Below are 27,422 nucleotides of genomic sequence, written 5' to 3' on the forward strand. Positions count from 1 at the left end.
GCCCACTCCCACAATGACAGCTCTGTGACGTCACACTTTCTTTCTGAGAGGATCCCCAGTTTTTTCTATCTACATCGCGTTTGGCCACAAGCCGTTTGCGTGTCTCCTCCTTTAGATTCCAAATTCTGAGCTTGAGATCGGGGCTTCTTTTCCCTTTCTTGGTATCCTTGTCCTTAGCCTAGACACTGGCACGTAGCGTTTGATATGTCAACTTACTTGCTTCTTAAAAGGGTCATTATTCAAGTTTGGGTTTAGTTCTGTTTTATCTTTATTGTCGTTAGAATAATTCTTCTGGCCTCGAAGGGAAAGATTAATCTGGGAGGTGAATGCATTGCGGTCAAAGGCGACGCCCAAAAGATTGGGGTTCCAGACGGTGTCTCAAGAATTTGCAGGCTCTCATTTCCAAAATATAGAGAGAATTGACTCTAATTTATAAAAAATCAAGCCATTCTCCAATTGAAAAATGGTCAAAGGATATGAACAGACAATTCTCAGATGAAGAAATGGAAACTATTTCTAGTCATATGAAAAGATGCTCCAAGTCATTATTAATCAGAGAAATGCAAATTAAGACAACTCTAAGATACCACTACACACCTGTCAGATTGGCTAAGATGACAGGAAAAAATAATGATGATTGTTGGAGGGGATGCTGGAAAACTGGGACATTGATGCATTGTTGGTGGAGTTGTGAACGAATCCAACCATTTTGGAGAGTAGTTTGGAACTATGCTCAAAAAGTTATCAAACTGTGCATAACCCTTTGATCCAGCAGTGTTACTACTGGGATTATATCCCAAAGAGATTATAAAGAAGGGAAAGGGACCTGTATGTGCACGAATGTTTGTGGCAGCCCTTTTTGTAGTGGCTAGAAACTGGAAACTGAATGGATGTCCATCAGTTGGAGAATGGCTGAATAAATTGTGGTATATGAATATTATGGAATATTATTGTTCTGTAAGAAATGACCAACAGGATGATTTCAGAAAGGCCTGGAGAGACTTACACGAACTGATGCTGAGTGAAATGAGCAGGACCAGGAGATCATTATATACTTCAACAACAATACTAGATGATGACCAGTTCTGATGGATCAGGCCATCCTCAGCACCGAGATCAACCAAATCATTTCCAATGGAGCAGTAATGAATGGAACCAGCTACGCCCAGAGAAACAACTCTGGGAGATGACTAAAAACCATTACATTGAATTCCAATCCCTATATTTATGCCCACCTGCATTTTTGATTTCCTTCACAAGCTAATTGTACGATATTTCAGAGTCTGATTCTTTTTGTACAGCAAAGTAACGTTTTGGTCATGTATACTTGTTGTGTATCTAAGTTATATTTTAATATATTTAACATCTACTGGTCATCCTGCCATCTAGGGGAGGGGGTGGGGGGGTAAGAGGTGAAATATTGGAACAAGAGGTTTGGCAATTGTTAATGCTGTAAAGTTACCCATGCATATAACCTGTAAATAAAAGGCTATTAAATTAAGAAAAAAAAAAAAAAAGAAATTGCAGGCTCAAACCCAATTCCAAGTCAAGGGGCAAAGTTTATTGTAATTGTAATCCTAATTGAAGCAGGCTAAGTTCCAAAAGGAGTTAGCAAAGAATCAGGAGCAAGTTTCTGCATATCACTGATTTGGTAATTTTAAAGTTTAGGGGTAGAACTGAGGAGTAATCTGGTATGCACCTCTCCATTTGTCTCAGAAACTCTATTCTCAGAGACAACAGTTCATCTTCTCTGGCAGTCATCAAAGTTTGTAGGACTATACTATAGTTTTCCTAAGGCCAAGAAACTTTAGGATCATTGACAGACATTGTTAGAACAATAGCACTCTAAGGTCAGGGGACCTCAGGATTACTGCTATATTTTTCCTAGAAACTGCACCCTATCAACTTCATTGTTGAAAAGAGCCAAGTCCATCAGAATTGATCATTATACAATCTTCTTGTTGCCATGTACAATGTTCTCTTGGCTCTATTCACTTCACTTAGCATCAGTTCTTGTAAGTCTCTATAGGCCTTTCTAAATCATCTTGCTAATTGTTTCTTAAAGAACAACAATATTCCATAGCATTCATATACCATATCTTATCTAGTTATATGTTATGCTCCAAAAAAATGAACATTCACACAATTAAAATCCATTTTCAAGAATTCTTGTCACCTGGACGTGGCTCTTTTCAACAACTAGGTGATTCAGATCAATGGTCTTGTGTTGAAGAGAGTCATCTGCACCCAGAGAGAGAACTGTGGGGACTGAATGTGGATCACAACATAGAATTTTCACCTTTTTTATTGTTATTTGCTCGCATTTTGTTTTTTTTCTCATTTTTCCCTTTTTTATATGATTTGTCTTGTGCACCACTGATAATTATGAAAATATGTATAGAAGAATTGCACATGTTTAATATATTGGATTATTTGTCATCTAGGGGAAGGGGTGGGGAAAGGGAAAGAAAAAAAATTGGAACACAAGGTTATGCAAAGTGAATGTTGAAAATTATCTATGCATATGTTCCGAAAATAATTTAATTTTAAAAAAATTTTTAAAATCAAGTCCCCCCCCAAAAAAATTTTGTCACTCTCTTAGTATTCAAATGTTTCTTTCCAGGAAAGAAGTTGTCTTCATTCCCTGTGAAGACCAAGTTAGTACCCTGGATATCTTAGAATTAGCTGGAGTCAGGATAAGCAAAAATCCTTGGTCTTTATTATTGTTTTTTAAAGGTAGAAGTGAATTGGATGACCATTTTGGAGAGTAGTTTGGAACTATGCTCAAAAAGTTATCAAACTGTGCATACCCTTTGATCCAGCAGTGTTACTACTGGGCTTATATCCCAAAGAGATTATAAAGAAGGGAAAGGGACCTGCATTTTGCACGAATGTGGCAGCCCTTTTTGTAGTGGCTAGAAACTGGAAACTGAATGGATGTCCATCAGTTGGAGAATGGCTGAATAAATTGTGGTATATGAATATTATGGAATATTACTGTTCTGTAAGAAATGACCAACAGGATGATTTCAGAAAGGCCTGGAGAGACTTACACAAACTGATGCTGAGTGAAATGAGCAGGACCAGGAGATCATTATATACTTCAACAACAATACTATATGATGATCAAGTCTGATGGACCTGACCATCCTCAGCAATGAGATCAACCAAATCATTTCCAATGGAGCAGCAATGAACTGAACCAGCTATCCCCAGAGAAAGAACTCTGGGAGATGACTAAAAACCATTACATTGAATTCCCAATCCCTATATTTATGCCCACCTGCATTTTTGATTTCCTTCACAAGCTAATTGTACAATATTTCAGAGTCTGATTCTTTTTGTACAGCAAATAACGGTTTGGTCATGTATACTTATTGTGTATCTAATTTATATTTTAATATATTTAACATCTACTGGTCATCCTGCCATCTGGGGAGGGTGGGGGTAGAGGTGAAAAATTGGAACAAGAGGTTTGGCAATTGTTAATGCTGTAAAGTTACCCATGCATATAACCTGTAAATAAAAGGCTATTAAAAAAAAAAAAAAAAAAGGAGAAGAAGAAGTGAATTGGATGGATGGAGAATCTCCACAACCTACTTCTTCCTCATCTACCACCTAAGTGACCCTAGCTAGTCTTCCTCCACCCCCTAGTCCCTCCTACAATTCTCTGTATACACCAATTATTGAGCCAGCACAGAACAGTGGGAAGGGCCACTTTCCAAGCATATGCTTATAGAGTATTATCCAATAGGTAATTAGCCTTAAGTGCTCGGTTGTCCGACCTCAGTGCATTGACTCAAAGAGTTTCAGCCCTTTACATCTCCTACTTTCTTTTGTTTTAGAACATAGGTGGTCACGCCATCCCTGACTTCTCAGGGAGGTGAGAACCCCAAAAAGGAGGCGATCATATACCCCCTTCCCCCCCCCCAACACATCTCAGGAAGGGAGATGAAAAGCACCAAAGGGAAGTGGGGATTGTTAGCGGGTTTCTGGGCTGAAGGGTCTTATTAGAAACAGGTATGCACAAACCCATCAGCATGGGAGGTATTACAGAAGCACATAGCAATAACACACAGGCTATTAGTGATGACTCTCCCCATAGCCAGCACAGGCTGGATGTGGTGTAACAAACATGAATTGTAAATGCAAGTAGTGGTATAACAAACAATATGAATCAACATGGTGTTGTAAAAGATTTCCAGAAGTCCTAGAAGGAGGGTATGTAAATAACAGTCATACATATGCCTTCTTCACCAGCCAAGAGATAGTCCAAAACCAATCTATTGTCTATTGCTTCACGTGTCAGGGAATCCAATGATCCCCACAAGTTCTTGAAGTCCTACAACAATCTTATCATGTCTCAGGGAATCCAATGATTCCTGAGGGTTTTCAAGTCCTACAACAATTTTATCATGTCTCAAGGAATCCAATGATTCCTGAGGGTTTTCAGGTCCTACAACAATCTTATCATGTTTCAGGGATTCCAGTGATTCCTGAGGGTTTTGAAATCTAACAATTTTTGATGTCCATGAATTTAAAAACATATAATAATAAGAAAGCACCAAAGAGGAAAAAAAATTTCACTTGCAATTCAACTGTTTTGTCCTATATAAGATTTTGGAAAATACTATTTGTGAGTACATTGATTTTTTTTTTGTATTCAAAAGGACAATTTTCCATGAACCTATATTAAAATGTTTGCTTTCTCAATGAGAGGGTAAGAGAATTTGGAACCAAAATTTGAAAAACATTGTTAAAAATTGTTTTTACAATTCAATTGAAGACTTTATAGCTGGGGAGAAAGATAAGAAAATGCCATTTTTTTTTTGTTTGTTTTATTGGGAGTTCTGTATACCATGACCAATAAGGATCATTATGCCTTGCATAGTTAAACTATGTCAACTAAGTTAATAAACTTGATAATAATTAAGTGCCTGTGTTTTGCTTTTTTATTTTTCTTTAAATTCTTTATATTTACTGTTTCTTTTCTTTTCATAGTTCAATTAATTTATTTGTCCAACCTATTTTTTCCTTTTTTTTTTATTATAGCTTTTTATTTACAAGTTATATGCATGGGTAATTTTACAGCACTGACAATTGCCAAATCTTTTATTCCAATTTTTCCCCTCCTTCCCCCTACCCCTCTCCCAGATGGCAGGTTGACCAATACATGTTAAATATGTTAAAGCATAAATTAAATACAATATAAGTATACATATCCAAACAGTTGTTTTGCTGTACAAAAAGAATCGGACTTTGAAATAGTGTGCAATTAGCCTGTGAAGGAAATAAAAAATGCAGGCAGACAAAAATATAGGGATTGGGAATTCTATGTAGTGGTTCATAGTCATCTCGCAGAGTTCTTTCCCTGGGTGTAGCTGGTTCAATTCATTACTGCTCTATTGGAACTGGTTTGGCTCATCTCATTGATGAAGAGGGCTACGTCCATCTGAATTGATCATCATATAGTATTGTTGAAGTATGTGATAATCTCCTGGTCCTGCTCATTTTGCTCAGCTTCAGTTTGTGTAAGTCTCTCCAGGCCTTTCTGAAATCATCCTGTTGGTCATTTCTTACAGAACAATAGTATTCCATAACATTCATATACCACAATTTACTCAACCATTCTCCAATTGATGGGCATCCATTCATTTTCCAGCTTCTAGCCACTACAAAGAGGGGTGCCACAAACATTCTTTTGCACATACAGGTCCTTTTCCTTTCTTTAAAATCTCTTTGGGATATAAGCCCAGTAGTAATGCTGCTGGATCAAAGGGTATGCACAGTTTGATATGTGTTTTCTTTTTAAGATATTTGTGATGTATGGCTGGAGAAATAGCTCTGTATGGGAAATTATAAAAAATTTCCCATAATTTGAATTATTCTGGAGTTAAAACGATTCTTAGATCAGAATTTGCTTTATAACTTATCTGGATTTTTCTTTTTTTTTTTCAGATGACATATATTAAAGTAAAATATTAATGTTTTCTATAAAAATTGTTTTTATATGTAATTGAGAAAAAATGCTACAATAATAATTTTAATATAATTTTTTAAAGAACTATGCTCCAAACATATAATTCTCTATGTTGATAAATATGTTTGATTGAAATATCTACCCGTGAATTTCTAACTATTTTTATATCAGATTTTCCAATTTTGGGATATGTGTAATACTGAACCTTTTCTTCAGTCTGGGGAAGTCTATGAACTGCTTCTCAGAATGTTTTAAAATGAATACAATATATAGTAATATAAAAATCCAATTATATTGATATAGTTATGGAATATTTTTTTAAATGTTCAAAGGCCTCAAGTTAATATTCCCTATTTCCTAGATTTTGAAACTGGGCTCAAGATTTGATTGGCTCAAGGAACTAAGAATCTAACCATTGACACCAGAAGCTTCACACCATAGTAGTAGTAGAATGATAAAGACTGGAAAACTGTGTTCTGTTGAATCAATACTTTATCCCAGATGGATCTTTCTTTGCTATTGTTCAGTAAACCTCCCTTTGTTAACTTTTACGGATTATGAATGTCTCATTTACTTCCAATATTGGATCTAAATTATCAAGGGAAACCAGCCTAAGTCGGACTCAGTTTGTTATCCCTCCCCAGTCCCTGACGCTGCTCTCATCTCTCCCCTTCCCCTCCCCCTGCCACTTGATTCTTTCATTCATTTATGTAATAATCATTCATTAAAACCTGCTATGTGCTAAGAACTCTGCTAGGTGCTAGAGATCCAAAGACAAGGACAAAAAAAGGCACATGTTTCAAGCAGCTTACATTTTATTAAAGACAATGCAGTAGGGACAGCAGACAAAAGACCTCCCACAACTCACACTAGAAACTCCTTATCTAATGTAGATCTTCTGACATATATCCTTTCTAGGAGGGAATACACATAGAGATATGGCCAAGGCAACTGAAACCTCAGAACCCAGATGTCCTCTTTTCTCTTGATATCCTCTGTGTCTCCTCCTGGACCTGCTGAGCAAGTTAATCTACTTGGATTCCTAGGCTTCCCCTGTCTGCCAGGGGTGACATCTTTTATTGGGTAAACAAGTCACCAAGCTACAAGAAAGAGAAGTCCCATCCTTCTCCCTCTTGTCCCCATCCCTAAAAGGAGCAAACGAAAAACAAAAAAAGCACGGTTCTTTCTTAAGAGCTGATTTCAGAGCTGGTAAGTTTGCCTTTTTTAAAGACCATAGCCTAAGAGATTGTCTATATAAGTTTCCCCCCAATTTTCTGCATTCCTCCTTTTTTTAGTTACATAGGTTTTATTTATACAAGAAAAATTTAATTTAAAATAATCTAAATCATCCATTTTACACTTCAACAATTGTTTCACCTTATAATGTAGTTTAAGGTATGATATTTCTGAGTCTACTTCCTTTACTGTTGGAGTCCAGCTCCAGGGAATAAGGCGAGTGTGCCCAGGCCTGGCCTTGGGTATTCATTTCAGATCCACCCTCTGGGTATTCCCTGGAGCTGGACTCCAACAGATGGCACCTTGAACAGGGATGGACTTGAATGTCTGGCAGGAGAGTGCCCTCTTGTTGAGCTCAATGATTAAGGTAAGCAAGAGGAGAAAGTAATTTATCATCAGAAATAATTTATCACCAGGCTGACGTGAGGAATAAGATATTAGATATCAGATAAATATATGAGGGATAGAATATACGATATCAGATATCATATAAATTATAAAATATACAAATATAAAATATAAGATAAAATTTATAAGATTGATCCTTGTCCAGCTGATGTCAATATAGTACACATATTGAATTGGAATAGAGCAAAATCAATCAGGTAGCAGGGACAAAGAATATTATCTGAAAGTATTCTGTGGAACTGCTTTGACACCTTGTAGATTGGTGTTCAATGGTAAAGATTAGCTTAGAAGTAGGAGACCATCTGATATGGAAGGCAGCATTTTTTGAGGAGCCTAGAACCTCATGGTTAATTGTACCAGGAAAAACTGATAGAGCAACATGTAACACAAAAGTCAAGCAAGGTGGCTAATCAAAAGTCAAGCTAGGTGGCTCAGTGTCTGCCCTGAAGTCAGGAGGATCTGAGTTCAAATCGAACTCAGACACAACACTTCACACTTCCTAGCTGTGTGACCCTGGGCAAGTCATTTAACCCCAATTGCCTCAGGGGGAAAAAATCAGGCAAAGACCTGATGAGGGTTTTGCTGACTTTCTCAATCATTTTATGATGTCAGCCTAGCCTTCAATCAGCATGGGGAGGCAGCTTAAATTTTATAGAAACAACTTGCCTTTGAAAATGCTAATACCAATTGTAAGAAAGAATTAGCTGGGAAAAAAATGTCTTCAGAAGAAATGATTCAAAGATGTCAGAATAATGGAACTTCTACTTTTCAAGCTGCAGTAATGATTGCTGCACTTTATCAGAACAAATCTCAGTTTCAGAAATTTTCAAATACTTGTAGATGCTATAATTGTGGACAATTGGGTCATAAGAGGAAAAATAGTATTGCTCAATAGGTTGCACTTCATCGCAATTCAGCAGGTAAACTTTTGACTTCAAGTCCAAAATATAGGAGGGGCAGGTATTGAGCTTCTGAATATCACTCTCAGAATAATAGGGAAGACAATCTGAAATTGGGAAACCAGTGGGAGCTGCACTTTCCCTTATTTCCCCCTCAAGCTGTGCCTGCAAACATCACCTTAAATCTTACTTATTGATGGTACAAGATTTAATGCATGCTAAACTGGGAAATGCTGACTTTGATGTGTTCCCCTCGGTGTCACACCAGATTACTAACAATATGGGAATTTGTTCTCTCCCCACTGGAGACCCACTTGGGTCCTCTTCCTTCTGGTATGCTAGGAGTCATTTTAGGATGCAGTTCACAGGCATTACTAAGGTTTAAAGTTATTCCTGGAGTAATAGACTCTGACTTTTTGGGAAAATATATATTCTTTGCTAAACTCACTACAATATTTTTTAAAGGAGGGATAGGATAGCACAATTATTAATAATACTTAACAAAAAATAGGAAAAGAATAAACATAAAAATTAAAATAAAAAAATTCAGAGTGGTGAAGATTTTGGAGGTACAGGAAGATTTCTGAATGCAATATATCACTGATTCTAGGCCAGTTTTAAAATAGAAATTAGAAGGGATAATTTAGTTACTCTAGATGATTATCAACAATTAGTGAGGACAAAACACATGAATTGACAAAAATATTCAAAATTTTAAGAGGAGATTCCAGCTCTTATTCAAAAGAAGTCTGAGGATCAACTGCAAGCAATTGATGGTATTTACAGATGTTACTAATAAACACTCAGCTGCTTTATATATATTCCCACTTACTACTAAATACAGTTTTAACACCCTGTTTGAAATCACAGAAGAATGAATTATATGCAATTATTGCACTGTATACTGTTCAAGAACTTCTTAATATTTTTTCAGATAAGCAAATATGCTATTTCTGTGGTCAATACATAATATAACATAGAACATAGAACAGCCCCAACCCTGGGCACCTTGCCTGCAAAATGAGATTCCTTTAATATTAATTATTTCTTTTGTTTAAAAGAATGATGTGTGTTTGCACAATATTAGTAACTGAGTAGTTATTTTTATTTTTCAAGTTTATGGCTTTTAGCAAAGCTGAAACAGTTTTCTTCTACATCATTTTTGTCTGTGTCTGTTGACTGTGTTTCTGCACAAAATGTTTCTATCATGTTTGTTCTGTGAGCTAGATTTTGTTACCTGGAAAGATTTCTTAACGTTCTTAATTCCCATTGTAAAAAAGGAAATAACCTGACTTTTTCCTGTGGATCCCAGTTCTGGCCAAATTGGGGGCTGCAGAAAATAAGTTAGTTAATCAAAATTTGTAAAGATAACTAATTGTTATGAAAATCACAGGATTGCAAAAGTGCTTAGCATAAAACAAATGCTATATGAATGTTAACTGTTTTATTGATAAAATTGTTTCATATTTGATAACTTTATAGGTTTTTAGATGTAATCAACATACAACGCCAATGTTGAGATAAATAATTTTTGGGTGTGTGTAAATTAAATTAAGCAAATTCAACTAAATTAAGGCCTCACCAGGCCTAAGAAGATAGTGCATAGAATGAATCTCTTTCTCTTTCCTACTCCTTCCCTCTTTCCCTAACTGGAAGAAGAGTTAAGAGAGAGAGAAAGAAAATATACACAATTCAGTGAAATTTGTTATTTGAGATATAATAAAAGCACCTTTAAAGGAGCTCTAATCAAAGCCCACTAAAAGGTTATATAAATTGTAATATATTTGCACTAAATTTAGGAAAATAGAAAAGCAATTCTCTGCAACTTAAAAACTGCCCAAAAAAACCCCCAAAACCCAGCCTGCTTTTGAGTTACCTAGAGTCAGGCTTCTCAGAGCCCAGTCACACACACACACACACACACACACACACACACACACACACACATACACACACACTCTTTCCTGTCTCATAAAAAAGAAATGATTTGTAGGAACTGGAAAATATCCAAATGGCAATTCAGTTTGTCTAGAACATTTAATTGAAATTTAGGAAAGCTCATGAACTAAAGTTAGGTAAATTTTAAAATCTGTTCTATTTTTATTTTTAAAATTGTCTTGTTTTCACTCTGAAAAAAAAAAAAAGGAAAATTATTTAAGGGAATGGAAATCTTCCCTGAGAACTTCCTAGTTCAACAGCTTGAGGATAGAATAGATTTGTCAACTAAAAGAAGATGGAGAGTTTATTTAGCCTTATTAATCCTGCTTTACCATATATATGTTTATATATATATATATTTTGCTGAGGCAAGGGGATTAAGTGACTTGCCCAGGGTCACACAGCTAGGAAGTATTAATTTTATAATATTTTGTAAATATAATTTAAGGAATTAGGTATTTTCACTGTCTCTGAAAAATTAAGAAAAAATTACAACTAAGACTATTTGGCTATTATTAAGGAAAAGTCTGAAATTGTTAACTAGGGGCAGTTAGGTGGTGCAGTGGATAGAGGACCAGCCCTGAAGTCAGGAGGACCTGAATTCAAATTTGACCTCAGACACTTAACACTTCCAGTTGTGTGACCCTGGGGAAGTCACTTAACCCCAATTGCCTCAGCAAAAATAAAAAATAAAATTGTTATTTGATACTATTATTAAATCTAAATCTGATACCTTTGCTATTGATAATATCTGTTTTGACAGATACCTTTGCTATTGATAATTTCTGTTCTTTACAACTCTGTTTTGACAAATACCTTTACTATTGATGATTTCCGTTATTGATGACCCTGTTACGATAGATAACGTGTTATTGCTAGTTAAGGTGAATTGAAATGCCAAAGTATGATCTATGCATTAATCCTGGAAGGTATATAACGTCCCCTGAAGGTGGTTGTTGTTAATGTAAGACTAGTTTAAAGAGTTTAAAATCCTGGCATTCAGATTAATAAACGAAGATTGGAAAACATATCTTCTGCCTGGCCTTAGGTATTCATTATAGATATATACTCTTGGTATTCACTGGAGCTGGACTTCAACACTTTACATCTTTTCCCCCCAGATTTCTTTGAAGAAATTGGATTGGAATATTGCTGTAGTATAATAAATCATGAGCTGATTGATTTAGAAAGACATAGGAAGATGTATCATCCAGATTAGCTCTCTGGAGGATCTCTGTACCAGCCCAATCTAAGACCAGTACCTTGGTCTTAGAAGAAGAGTAAAGAGGCAGGAATTCACGTGGATGGTCAATCATGGAGTCTCTTTATTTTAAGCTCTTGTAGCCTACAATTACATCACTACAAAATGAGCAGAACCAAGCAATCATTATACACTTCAACAACGATACTGTTTGAGGATGGATTCTGATGGAAGTGGATTTCTTCAACAAAGAGAAAATCTAACTCAGTTCCAATTAATCAATGATGGACAGAATCAGCTATACTCAGAGAAGGAACACTGGGAAATGAGTGTAAACTGTTTGCATTTTTGTTTTTCTTCCCAGGTTATTTCTACCTTCTGAATCCAATTCTTCCTGTGCAAAAAGAGAACTATTCAGTTCTGCACACATATATTGTATCTAGGATATACTGTGACATATTTAACATGTATAAGACTGCTTGCCATCTTGGGGAAGGGGTAGAGGGAGGGAAGGGAAAAATTGGAACAGAAGTGTGTGCTCAAGGGATAATGTTGTAAAAAATTACCCATGTATATGTTCTGTCAATAAAAAGTTATAATAAAAAAAAATTTACATCACTACAGCTATACTGCACATATGCTAACTATAAGCACCATGCTATTATTATGTAGATGCCTCTTTACTACAAGTATCTTTGCTTCAAGTAGAACACAGGTTGTCATGCCCCCTGACTTCTCAAGAAGGCTGAGATGCCCTGAAGGGGAGATGAGAGCAGAACCAGACATTGTCAGCAGGTTCCCCCTGAGCTGAAGGGTTTTATATCTCACCCAGAGTTCCCCCACTCTCTGTGAATCTCTACAGGAAGACTTGCATTTATGAAAGGAAAATACTATTCACCTTCAGAGAAACAGATGACAAATAGAAATAAGCATATTACATCTTACACATGTATGTAGGAGAATATATGTTCATATTTATAGATATCTGTGCACATAAATATACATACAACACATATACACATACACACATTCAAACATTCAAACATATCTACATTTAATTGTAGCCTTCTTTAGGGTGGAGAATGGAAGGAAGGGAGAAAAAAATAAACTAAAAAGTATACCGCAGAGAACAAAAGAAATTCTATCAGGAAGCCAAGAAAAACCAGGCTAGCTTTGAAAACAATGGTATTTATTATATAGATTTTCTTGAAATGAAAATTTATCATTCTATATTGAGTTCTCTTATGTTATTCTGTGAGCATGGCAGGTTTTTTTTTCCCTTTTCTCATTCTGTATTTCAGTTCAAAATAAATTTTAAAATTTACCTCCCCCCCAAAAAAAAAAGACCACTGGTCAATTCTTCAGCCAACCAATAGTTAACTTTCTGATATTTCCTTTAAGTCAGTTTGAGATACTTCTCATCTCCTAAAATAAAAAAGTACTTTTTTATATCCTTTACACAGATGAGTTGTTGTTTTTGTCCTTCATTCTCAGAAGGAACCATGACATCATGAAAGTGATGCTATGACATGCAAGTAAATTGAATTTAAGTGAGGAAGGACTGTACAAGGTCACCTGTGTCACTTTCTTCTCCAGAATCATCTGGGTCCAATGGCCAAATAGAGATCAGGATACTTGGAAATGGCCCTGGATAAGTAAAGATAAGCGAGCTGTACTGGGGCAATATCTATGGAAACAGAGGCTCTGGATATTATGTAATTACAGAGATAAAATCACTTATACTTGGGAAGAGGAAAAATCATACAAAGTGAAGTGGGTGTGCAAGTGTATGGATATGTAGTGAGAAAGTAAGTGTTTATGAGATACCTTCTATGTGCTAAGTGCTTTGCAAATAATAACTCATTTGATGTTTGATGTAGGATAAACACCACTAATTGGGGGAATCAGAAAAGTCCTGTAGGATATTGTCCTTTAATTGATTCTTGAAGGAAGTTAGGAATTCTAAATCAACAAAGAAACAGATTATAGCTCCAAAACTAGATTTAATCTATTATCCTGAAACTAGCTCTTTTTATAACTTCACCATATCTGTTGGGGGCAACATTCACCTCATCTTGAATTTTTAAAATATTGAGGTCGTCTTTGACTATTTCTCTTCCTTATTTCAATGTTACCAAGCCTGACTGATTCTTTCTTTGTAATCTGTTTCCATTAACACCATTCTAGTACAGACCCTCACTTCTTTTTTTTTTTTTTTAAATAGGTTTTTATTTACAAGTTATATGCATGGGTAATTTTACAGCATTGACAACTGCTAAACCTTTTGTTCCAATTTTTCCCCTCCTTCCCCCCACTCCCTCCCCTAGATGGCAGGATGACCAGTAGATGTTAAATATATTAAAGTATAAATTAAATACAAAAAAGTATACATGACCAAATCATTATTTTGCTGTATAAAAAGAATCAAACCCTGAAATATTGTACAATTAGCCTGTGTGGGAAATCCAAAATGCTGGCAGGCAAAAATATAGGGATTGGGAATTCAATGTAATGGTTCTTAGTCATCTCCCAGAGTTCTTTCACTGGGTGTAGCTGGTTCAGTTCCTTACTGCTCCATTGGAACTGATTTGTTTCATCTCATTGCTGAAGATGGCCAGGTCCATCAGAATTGATCATTATATAGTATTGCTGTTGAAGTATATAATGATCTCCTGGTCTGCTCATTTCACTCAGCATCAGTTCGTGTAAGTCTCTCCAGGTCTTTCTGAAATCATCCTGCTGGTCATTTTTTACCGAACAATAATATTCCATAATATTCATATACCACAATTTATTCAGCTGTTCTCCAATTGATGGGTATCTCCTCAGTTTCCAGTTTCTGGCCACTACAAAGAGGGCTGCCACAAACATTCGTGCACATACAGGTCCCTTTCCCTTCTTTATGATCTCTTTGGAATATAAGCCCAGTAGTCAGACCCTCACTTCTAACTGCCTGAACTATTACTATTGCCTCCTAACTATTCTTCTCATCTCCACTTTCCTTTTCATCCATTCTTCATATTCCCAGGCTAATAATCTTCCTTAAATATGGAAGATCATAATCTCATCTCTATATAAAATCCTTCAATAGTTTCTTTTTGCCAGAGAGTAATACACAACATTCAAAGGTCTTAAGACCCTCCAAAATCTGGCCATCTAATCTACCTTTTCAACCTTATTTTATGGCTCAACTTGTCACATACTTTTCACCCTCCTCAACCCCAAATTTTCTGGCCTCTATGATTTCCTATTATTCCCATAAATAACTGGATCATCTTCTCTACTGGAACAATTATTTTTATAAAGCTAGGTCCCAATTACTATGAATAAACAATTCCCTGAAATTCATATTATTCAAACTTATAACCAGAATATCATGAGAAGGAACTGAACTTTAAGAATGATCAGTTTTCCTTCGGATACCTGAAAAGTGTACCCTTAAGAGATATTTGATAGATGGCAGATAGATATAACGCAAAGTTATAATAATAATTTCAGCACAGTGGAAATAGGTTATTTGAACTTGCACTAGCTATATATCTTACATCCTCTGATTAATTTTCAAACTTACACCAATCACCTTAATATCCTTATTCACTTACTATAAATGCCTGATCTATAGTGCTATCCTGAGTAACAATCAGAAAGGGAGAACAGAAATATAGTAAACAAGAGGTTTCACTGTGTAAATCCTCAATATGCTAGTTAAGACTGTCATAGAGGTATTTTAGCCAACAAAATTAAGCATGTCTGCATGTAGTTTATGTGTGGAATATGGGGGACAGTCTATATAAGGACATGAGATTTGAGGAGGGTATAGACAGATTTAATCTGAGATCTGGCCTCATATATGTGGGAAGCAAGAGGCAGGCCTTGTCTGCACTGCCAGCAGTCTTAAGTAGGAAGGAGAGAGGAAGAGAGGATCCAAGGAAAAACATTCGTTTTCCTTTAGTCCTCAAAAAGAATCCTGGGTCAGGATTACATGTGTCTACCATTCTTCAAATATCTCTAGTCTAGGAGTATAATTTATGGTACCAGGAAGTAAGTTGATCACTCTCAAAACTAAGTTTCTTCCTACAAAAATGCTGGTTATACATAAGATCATCACAAATGGTGAAAAGCAAGTAAACCCATTTATCTAAACAAAACACAAACAGGAATCAGAGTTTTACAGGTTACAATATACCAAAAAATACATGAGATAAAATGAGTTAAGAGGGAAATAAGATTTCAGCTCAAACTGAGAGAAAAAGAACAATCTCATCATAGACAAGCTCAGTCACAGTAGCCTTTAAAGTTGGAGGCTCTGAAGGTCAAGGAAGATTACTAAGTTTAGTTTTCCATCAAGTCCATGGCTCCAAGGGCTCTAATCTGACATTTGAAAGTTCACATCATTGAAAAATCTGTCTCTCTTTCTCTTGCCTCCTCTCCATGTGTGCCTGTTTCTCTATCTTACTGTCTTTATCTCTGTGACTGTTTCTTTGTCCATCCCTGTCTCTCTTTTTGAAGTATCTGAAAAATAAATTCAAGTAGGTCTAACTAACATCAGGAATAATATCTCTTTTCACATACAAAACACAAAATACAAAACTGTTTTTCAGGATATCCTCCATGGGGATGTTATATACATTTAGAAGTATAAATGTGTAATCTCATGGAATATACTCAGGGTTGCCCTTCCTGGTTTCAGTCAATCAAGTGGGAACTTTGGGTTTGATTCTAGTTATGATGTAACCCACTGCTGTACTGATATAGAAATCCAGTCCCTCTAGTCTCAACAGTGGTTTCCTTAATGTTAGAAAAGCGTATCAATGCTCACCCCATTACAAAAGTAAATGCTGGGGCTAATGATTCTCTCCCTGTGAAGAAATGATAGAAAGGAGATAAAAAAGGCAATGCTAAGTCCTGAAAATCCCATATTTTATTTCCTTTGCCTTTAATAGGGTTTTCTTTGGCTAGTTTCAGTGGTGCAAGGGAGAGAAGAGCATGAGATGCATGTTGCCTTGTTCATGCTAGTCACAATGGCTTCTTTGCTCAAATAGACATTTTTCAGGTACAGTTATTTTACACACACACACACACACACACACACACACAGCCATGGCTTGAGCCTCGATTTACTTGTACTTTGACGGGGACAACATGGTAATAGATACAAGACAAAGATATAAGCTACTTATTAGGACTATAGGGGATTGGTATGGAGGAGAATGAGTCAGGTTTGAAATAGAGATGAAAATCTGGCCACCTAGTCTAACAGCTTCTGAAAGCTGTAGCAACTGGTGAGATGGAAGGAGAACAAACTTCTCCCACACTGTTTCTTTGATCAAGTTAATTGAGGCCCTGAAAAGGAGTCCTAAGTAAATTTCTGCTCCTTTCATTACTAGGGAGAAGAAGAAAGGACAGTAGGAGGATTTTTTTCTGTGGAGAACTGATCTGAGGCCATTTTCCCATTTTTTTTTTCTCAGTTTAGGAAAAAAACACATATTTTTGTTTCTTTGTCCATTAGGGTGGATTGTTTGTAAAATAATATATACAAGACTTCTGATTGAAAAGAATCTCCCAATTGTGGCTGGGGATAGAATTAAGGAGAGAGATGTCAATATTTCCAAAATATTAATAATTAAGAGTGATATGCCATTGTCTTTTTTTCATCATATTTTTAGATGAAGATGGAATCAAGGTACCATTACTACCCGATTCTGCTTCATCAGAAGCATAAGAAAGGTCTGGCTATAAGAACTTGAATTTTATACTTGCATTGATGCAAAATGAAGGAGAACCAGGAGAACATTGTATATCGTATCAGCAACATTATTCTATGATTAATCATGACTGACTTAGTTCTTTGAGCAATACAATGATCTAAGACAACTCCAAAACACTCTTGAGGGAAAATGCTATCCATATCCAGAGAAAGAACTGAGGAAACCTGAATACAGATTGAGATTGCTATTTTCATTTTATTTTTTGTGTTTTTTTCCTTCTATTCTGTTTCTTCTTTCACAACATGACTAATATAGATGTATGTTTTACATTATTGTATATATATAACATATAAAATTGCTTACAATATTTGGTGGGAGGAGGATGAAAATTTGGAACTCAAAATTTTATATAAAAATGAATGCTAAAATTATCTTTACATGTAATTAAAAAAAAATACTCTACTGGAAAAAAAGTTTTTTAAACAGAAGTTGAAGTCTAGCACACTCTGGTAAGCACTAGAGCTCTTGCTTTGACTGGGAAAGCCAGCGTATTTATATACGTTTTAGATTCATATTATATTAAATACATTATATTGTATACTGGCTAATCTTTGAGGAAACCACTTGTAGGAGGAGGTATCCTGAAGACAGCACCATCTGGTGGCCAAAATATATTCTACACTTCAAGATTGGTTAATTAAGTGATAGCCTGCTTTTCTGTAGGTAGCAGAAAGCTGGGAGAGGAGCCAGGTGTAGGCCGTTAGTTCTTCAATCCCACAGAATGCATAATTAGCACACTGACTTATTACAAAAGCAACACAAAGCATTGGAGTCCTGTGACTATTGGTAAATCGAAAACTTCTGCATCTATAGGTTATGCAAGTCCTAGAACCAAGAATCACTTGATCTACAGTCAAATCTGCTGAGCTACTAAGTCCCCACGTTTCTGTACATTAATAAGGAACTTTAGTCTGTAAGTTTCCTACAAATTATTCAGAATGATAGCTTTGCAAGTTATTCAGATGTGTTTTAGCACATGCAAACCTGTACTAACTTTGATAATTAGAAAAAGCTATTTGACTCAATTTGGAAACCAGGGAGATAAATCCTTCAATTAGTTACATTGATCCTATAATATAAAGGCCTAATCCAGGGGTCCTCAAACTTTTTAAATAGGGGGCCAGTTCACTGTCCCTCAGACTGTTGGAGGGCCGGACTATAGTAAAAACAAAAACTTTGTTTTGTGGGTCTTTAAATAAAGAAACTTCATAGTCCTGGGTGAGGGGGATAATCGTCCTCAGCTGCCGCATCTGGCCTGCGGGCCGTAGTTTGAGGACCCCTGGGCCCCTAATCTGTTATAAACTCCATCCTGGGTATCAAAAAGAGAAAGAAAAGATGTAGAAAGATGTGATCCTTGCTTACTTGAGCTTAGAATTCAGAGTGGGAATACATAAGGAAAAAAATACGAAATGTATGACAAAATAATACATATAACCCACAAGGAAGATCCTACATAGAAGCACTGCCCAGAAGTAGAAGGCAATTCAGATAGCTAGTGGTTCTGATGTTTGGAAGCACCACAAATTGCCCCCTTTTTCTATAACTCAGATAATGAAAGAAGAAAAAGTTATACACATAAGTCAATAGATCAGGTCGATCTATCCATACATATACATATATCCATGTGTATATATAGTATAGTAGCTCTTTTTGTGATGATGATAAACTAGTAGCTAAGGGGTACTTATCAATTGGGGAATAGCTGAACAATTGGAGTATACAAATATACTGGAATACCATTGTGACATAAGAAACAATGAAGGCGACAGTTTCTGAAAAATGGGAAATCTTGTATGAACAGACACAAAGTGAGCAAAACCAGAAGAGTAAATTTATAGTATAACAACAATATTATAAAAACACATGACTTTAAAAGAAAAAAATTTGGATTAATGCACTAATCATTGCCATGAATATTTGTTACAAAGATTTTGGTTTTCTTTATTTTTTATTTTAGTATATGTGAAAGATGAGAGGGAGGGAAAATAAATTTTTATGAATTGAAAAGAAAATTAAACATGCAATATAAAATAAGGAGGTTGGGGAAAAGAAAATCCAACTCTAAACTGCCCTTATCAGAGGAAGGCAGGAAGACAATTGAGGGGCTGTGTAGGAGAGAACCAGGATTTGAGAACATAAAGCTCTATGATAGAAGCGACTCTAAAGATCTGTAAAAATTCAGTGATCTAAGACAAATCGAATGTACTTGAGATGGAAAATGCCATTTGCATTCAGAGAGAACTATGGAGACTGAAAGCATTATCTGTTCATTTTTTTGTTATTGTTGCTAATTTGCTTGCTTTTTTTTCTTTCTCATGATTTTTTCCCTTTTAATCTGATTTTTCTTGTGCAGCATGACAAATATGGAAATATGTTTAGAAGAATTGCATGTTTAAACTTTGGTTGTTTGCTGTCTTGGGGGAAGGAGGAGATAAGGAAAGGAAGGAATAAAAATTGGAACATGTCTTACAAAAATGAATGTTGAAAACTATCTTTACATGTATTTGGAAAAATAAAATATTATTGAAAAAAGAAAAAAAAAGACCACATGAGGAGCAAAGAACTGGGAGAACAAGGGAAAATGTCTTGACTTTACAATCCAAATCAAGTCAAATATTTATAATTTTATGGGGCTTATTTGTATTTTTAAAAACCAACCTTTTGCATTAGCCAAGATTGAATCAATATAGTATATTAATAACAAATTATTATTAATTGTTTCTAATAAATGATATTAATACTAATACCACTATTAATAATAATACTAAAATTAAAATAACTACAAATGATGAGGTCCTGAATGGTGGATGTAATTAGCAGAGAAAAACTGAAAAATTGATAATAATTATTTCCTGGGGCAGACAGGAAGAAGGCTCTGATAATCAAGATCATTTTAGTATCTTGGTCCCATCCTCTTGAGTTGATCCATTCAGAAATCCAAAGTTACATCAAATCCCTGAGGCTAAACTTTCCCTACAAAAGAGTTTATGGACCATGGCCTAGATACTGCCCTCCTCTGGGTTAGTTGCCATGACACAATGTTTCCCAACCCAACTTCTCCTTACAGATAACTTTTACGGTACTAAGTCCCTTTCAAGATTTAGCCTGCCAGCTAAGGACAAAGCAGCAAGGCTGCTCTCTTTCTACTTGTGAGTTCCACTGAGGAACTTGTCTTTTGTGTGTTCTCCCCCTCTAGTCTTTTGTGTATTTTCCCCCTCTATTTCATATTGGCCATTTTTGGTGTCTATTGTATCCCTCCATTTTGTCCGTAACTTTTCCCCAAATAAACCTGTCTTTTGCCAAAGAGAATGGCCATTGTGAATTCTTCACACAACTGAACCCTAAAGCACATCATCTGGTACCTAAATGACAACATTTGGGGCTATATCAGTCACATCACAAAGACATGTCTGGGACCCTGCCACCTAAAGAAGAGACAAATAGAGCCAGGGCAGAGCTCACCTGGGATGGGGAAGTGTGGCCATCTGGTAACTTCCTATTCTGTCTAATTATTGGTGATTAGCTAGTGAATTTATTTTTCCCACCTGCTAAAGGTAGATGTGCCAAGTTTTTGTTTTTGTTTTTGTTTTTTTAAAGACCTGGAACAGAAACTCAATTTGACAATGAATTTTCTTTCATAGGTACAAGTGATAATGACTAACCAATAAGTGGTGTTTTTCTAATTGTCCGATTTCTGTTTTCTGAACTGTTGTTCTTCCTTTTTTATTTTATAATATTGTTGAAGTACCAGGTCTGTGTCTTGGTATCTCTAATAGAATTCAGACTCAAATTAAGCATAGAGATTTATTTGGGATAGCACAATCAGTAGGCTTTAAGGGAAGCAGTAAGCCAGCAGAATAAGATGAGGGTTTATATAGAGAAGGGAAAGTAAGAAAAAACAGGAGAATTGGGCAAAACAGGAAAATTGGACAATGTCAGATGAGATGGACATGAGGAAAAATCCCTTGATTAGATATATCTCAGATAGGATATGCCTGGGGAAAAACAGTGTTGATCTAGTAAGGCTCATGAGAGAGAGGGAGTCAGGATTTTGGAGTTGGGCCAGCAGCTAAGATTCCATCAATATCAGGGAATTTTTACTTGGATCTTTGCAACAAATGATTTGGTCTGATCACACAAGATGTCCACAGAATGACCAATTAATAAATTAATTTTTTTGTAAATGATTGGAACAATAAGATGAGAATCTCCTTGAAACAATATCCTCAAACTTGAAGACATCCAACTTTTAAAAATTTTTCAAAATTATTTTATTTTTTCTTAATATATGTAAAAACAATGTTTTTCATTTAATTTTTTTAGTTCCATTTCTTTTTAAGGAAGTTTTTTTTTTTTATTGATGTCTTCTATTTCTTAAATCATCAAAATTATTCCAAGTATCTCTTCCCCTCTTTCCTACATATATATATGTTCATATATGTATGTGTGTATACTGCTTTTAGAAGGTGGGAAATCAACAAAAATAAACAATACATTGAAAAAGTTCAAAAACATAGAATGTGTAACAACTGTGGTCCTCCCACAAAGGGGTGGGTTAAGGGTGTCCTCTCATATTTCTTCATTTGAATTGTGCTGAATCTATAACTTTGCTACATTTACTTTTGATTTTTTTTTTGGTGTGTGGTTCCATTGCCATTTACATAGTTGTAGTTATGTGTATTATTTTCTTGGCTTTGCTAACTTTACTCTCAGTTTAAATAAATCTTTCCAGTATTTTTTGTATTCATCAAATGTTACAGCATAATATGCTACTACATTCATGTACAATTTATTTAGTGACATCCTAAGTGATGGACATCTACTTTGTTTCCAATTCTTGTCTATCAGCAAAAAGGAAAAAAAAATGCTGCTATAAATATTTTGGAGTATAAACCCAGTAATGGAGTGTCTGGATCAAATGATATAGAAGTTTTAGTCATTTTATTTATATAATTCCAAATTGTTCTCCAAAATGGTTATTTCAAGTTTTATAAAAAATATATGAGTGTGCCAATAATTTCCACAACCCCTCCAGCACTGACTATTGACATTTTTGATCATTTTTGCCAATTTACAATATTTGAAGTAAAACCTCAAGGTTAGTTTGATTTCTATTTCTCTTATTAATGATTTGAAACATTCTTTCATGCAGTTGTGAATATTTTGCATTTCTTCTGTTGACAACTATTTGAATCTTTGGCCTCCTTGGCCACTAATCTACTGGGGATTGTCTATCAGTCTTAAATATTTTTTTAACTTTATGTATATTAGATACCAAACATTTATCAGAAAATTTTGATTTGAAGTTTTTTTTTTTTTTTTTTTTTCCCATTTGACCCCTTCTCTTATCTTAGGTATATTAATTTTGTCTGTTCAGAAGCTTTTCATTTTGATGTCACCAAAACTGTCTATTTTATTTTTTGTGATTGTCTCTATCTTGTTTGATTAAAAATACATCTCATATCTGTGGCAGTAAAAGATGGTATATGATCTGTTTCTTTTCTAATTTTTCAAGAGTGTAATATAAAGATTATATGTGCCTTTATAAGGTAGTGTTGGTGAAAACTATTGGCTCAAGCCTAATTTCTGCTTAATTTCCAGTTTTCCTAGAAGTTTTTAGTAAATAAGGAGTTTTTCTGTAGGTAATTTATGTTTTACATTTTATCAAACATTGGATTATTGTGTTCTAGTGTTTCCAATTCTCCATTAACTAATCTGTTCATTGATCTATCTCTCTATTTTTTTTTTACCAATACCAGATATTTTTGATGACTGCTGCTTTACAATATACTTGTATACAATATACAATATACAATATCTTTTCATCATTTTCTTTGATATTCCAAATCTTGGTTTTTTTAATTAATTAAATTTTTTTGCTAAGACAATTGGGGTTAAGTGACTTGCCCAGGGTGTCACAGAACTAGGAAATGTGTTAAATGTCTGAGTCCAAATTTGAACTCAGGTCCTCCTAACTTCAGGGCTGGTGCTCTATCCACTGCACCACCTAGCTGCCCCAATCTTTTGTTTTTTAAAACAAAACTTATTTCATCAAGTTCTATAAAGTATCTTCTTGGCAATTTGATTGCTATAGAATTAAAAGTATAACTTAGTCTTGATAGCATTGTCATCCCCTTCCCCCATTTAATAGAATTTGTTTGTTTCTCTTTACGATGCAATTGGAGTTAAGTGACTTGCCCAGGGTAATACAGCTAGTGTTTAAGTATCTGATGTCCTTTTGAGTTCAGGTCCTCCTGATTCCAGGACTGGTATTCTATCCACTTGCGCCATCTAGAGGCCCCTATTTAATAGTATTTTCCCCCAAATTTCATATAAAGATAATTTTCAACATTCATTTTTGTAATATTTTGAGTTCTACACAACATAGCATTTCCACACTTTCTGTTATTGCATTTTGTTTTCTTTCTCAGTTTCTTTTTCTTCCTTCTTGATCTGATTTTTCTTGTGCAACAAGATAACTATTAATATGTATTATACATATATTGGATTTAATGTATTTCAATATATTTAACATGTATTGGACTACCTGCCAGCTAGGGGAGGGGGTAGGAAGAAGGAGGGGAAAATTTGAAACAAAAGATTTTGCAAGTCAATGTTGGAAAAATTACCCATGAATATTGTAAATAAAAAGCTTTAATTAAAAAAAAAAAAAAAAAGATTTTGAGTTCCAAATTTTTCTCCAATCTTTCCTTCCCTCCTCCTGTCCCCAAGATAGCAAGCGATCTGATATAGGTAAACAGATATAATCATGTAAAACATAATTCCATATTAGTCATGTTGTGAAAGAAAAATCAGAACAAAAGGGAAAAATCACACACACAAAAAAAAAAAAAAAAAGATGGGGGGGAATAGTATGCTTTGATCTGCATTCAGTCTCCATATTTTTCCCTCTGGGTATGGATGGCATTTTCTATCACAAGTCATGGGAACTGTCTTAGATCATTGTATTGGTGAGGAGAACTAAGTCTGTCAATGTTGCTGTTACTGTGTATAATGTTGTCCTGGCTCTGCTCACTTTATTCAGGTTCAATTCATGTAGGTCTTTCCAGGTTTTCCTGAAATCTGTATGTAGTATTATCATTTTTAGCATATTAGCATAGTTAGCCACGGAGCACTGAATGTTCCTCTATTTATTTAAGTCATTTCTTCAAAAAACACTTTGTAATTAATTCTATACAAGTCTTTTAATATTTTATGTATTTAACAGTCATTTGGAATGGGATTTCCATATCACTTATACATTATAGTACTAATCCACTCCTAGCTTTAGTTCGATAGATAGTAAAGAACTAGTTGTGATCTCATATCCCAGACATCTGCCATTCTCAAGTAAATAAAACATCTGATTATCTGTGCTAGAGTTAATTGCTCTGTAATCCTCAGCTGGGGTGCTGTTGTATTCCTTCAGAAAACAGAGAGGGTCAAGAATTAATCAGGGGTCCTCAAATTCGGCCCGCAGGCCAGATGCAGCAGCTGAGGATGTTTAACCCCCACACCCAGGGCTATGAAGTTTCTTTATTTAAAGGCCCACAAAACAAAGTTTTTGTTTTTACTATAGTCGGGCCCTGCAACAGTATGAGGGACAGTGAACTGGCCCCCTATTTAAAAAGTTTGAGGACCCCTGGAAGATGGTGGGATAAAATTAGGAAGCCTGACTCTTCTACTGCTCCTTTTTTGACAAAGATCTAGAAAACACTCCGGACCAAATTCTAATTAGTAAATCTAAGAAAAAGTCACAATGAGTCGTTATTTCTGGAGAGACTTGGGGAGCTAAACAGACTGAGAGGTCTGTGGACTCGGGATGGGTCTGGCCAGGAATGCATGAAGTCTCAGGCATTCTAACATGAGAACTGAAAGAAGCCAGACTGGGCACTGGGGGCAAGAAGTTCTGGAGCAGACAGATATCTAAGGGGATCCCTGGGTTCAGGAATAAGTGCCATCTGGCAGCTCCGTAGCTCATTACATAGTGGTCTCAGAGGAATAGTCTGGAGGAGGGTCCCTAACAGCATAATGAGCAAGGAACAAACTCCAGAGGCAAACATAATAACAGCTAGATAGCTCAAATCCCCAAAGTAAATCTGGATTGTTTGTAGCCTAGGGTGGAAGTCTGCACTGTGGAATAAACAGGACAGTCATTGAACCTGCTAGTAGGTTTAAATGACTGTAGTCCAGAATCAGTCTAGTGAAACTCCTGACTAGGAAGATGAGAAACCCAAACCAGGATCAAGAGCTTGAAGAACTTAAAGTAGCTGGGCAATGAGTAGATTTTTCCTCATTTGGAAACACTGAGAGATGGCAAGTTCCCAGTTGAACTGTGAAAATAGCAAAAGCTCAGAGCAGATACTCCACCCTCAAGAAGTACAGAAGATAGCATTTACATAAAGTCCATAGTTCAGAAACAAAAATCCCACATAAAGAGATATTGGGGCAATTTGGTATTGGCTAAGAAATAGAGTAATTGATCAGTGGAATAGGTTAGGTTCACAAGACACAATAATCAATGACTATAGTCATCTAGTGTTTGATAAACCCAAAGACTACAGTTTCTGGGATAAAAACTCACCATTTGATGAAAACTGCTGGGAAAATTAGAAAATAGTAGCAGATATTAGGCACTGATCCAAACCTAACACCCTACACCAAAATAAAGTCAGAATGGGTTTGTGATTTAGAAATAGTGATACTATAAGCAAATTAGAAGAACAAAGGTTTGTCTACCTCTCAGATGTGTGGAGAAGAAAGAAATTTATGGCCAAAGAAAAACTAGAATATAGTATGAAATGCAAAATGAATAATTTTGATTATATTAAATTAAAAAGGTTTTGTACAAACAAAATCAATGCAGATGAGATTAGAAGGGAAGCAGAAAACTAAGAAAAATCTTTACATCCAAGGGTTCTGATAAAGGTCTTATTTTTAAAATATGTAAATAACTGGCTCAAATTTATAAGAATACAAGTCATTCTCTAATTGATAAATGGTTAAAAGATCTGAATAGACAATTTTCAGATGAAGAAATTAAAATCATTTCTAGTCATATGAAAAAATGATCTAAATCACTATTGATCAGATAAATGCAAATTAAGACAACTCCAAGTATCACTACACACTTCTCAGATTGGCTAAGATGACAGGAAATGATAATGATAAATAATGGAGGGGATGTGGGAAAACTGGGACACTAATGCATTGTTGATGGAATTATAAACTGATTCAACCATTCTGGAGAACAATTTGGAACTATGCCCAAAGGGCTATAAAACTGCATATCTTTAAAAAAACAACAACAAAAAAAACTGCATACCTTTTGATGCAGCAGGGTTTCTATTGGGTTATATCCCAAAGAGATCATAAAAGAAGAAAAGGGACCCATAAGTGCAAAAAAAATAGCCCTTTTTGTGTCAAGTGTCAAGAAACTGGAAACTGAGTGGAAGTCCATCAGTTGGAGAATGGCTGAATAAGTTATGGTGTATGAATGTTTATAAAATATTCATATTTTATAAGAAACGATCAGCAGGATGATTTCAGAGAGTCCTGGAGAAACTTACATGAACTGATGATGCTAAGTGAGTAGAACTAAGAGAACATTTTACACAGCAGCAAGATTATGTGATAATCAATTCTGATGGGCATGTTTTTTTTCAACAATGACGTGATTCAAGCTAATTCCAATAGACTTGTGATGATGAGAGCCATCTGCATCCAGAAAGAGGTTCACAACATAGTTTTTTCATCTTTTTTGTAGTAGTTAGTTTGCTTTTTTTTTTTTTTCATTTTTGACCTGATTTTTCTTATGCATCATGATAAATGTGGAAATATGTATAAAAGAATTGTACATGTTTCACATGTTTAACAGTGGATTACTTGCTGTCTGGGGTAAGGGATGGGAGAAGGGATGGAGAAAATTTTGGAGCACAAGATTTTGCAAAGGTGAATGTTGTAAACTATATAAGCATGTATTTTGAAAATAA

Source organism: Sarcophilus harrisii, chromosome 4, assembly GCF_902635505.1.
Source record: "Sarcophilus harrisii chromosome 4, mSarHar1.11, whole genome shotgun sequence".
NCBI lineage: Eukaryota > Metazoa > Chordata > Mammalia > Dasyuromorphia > Dasyuridae > Sarcophilus > Sarcophilus harrisii.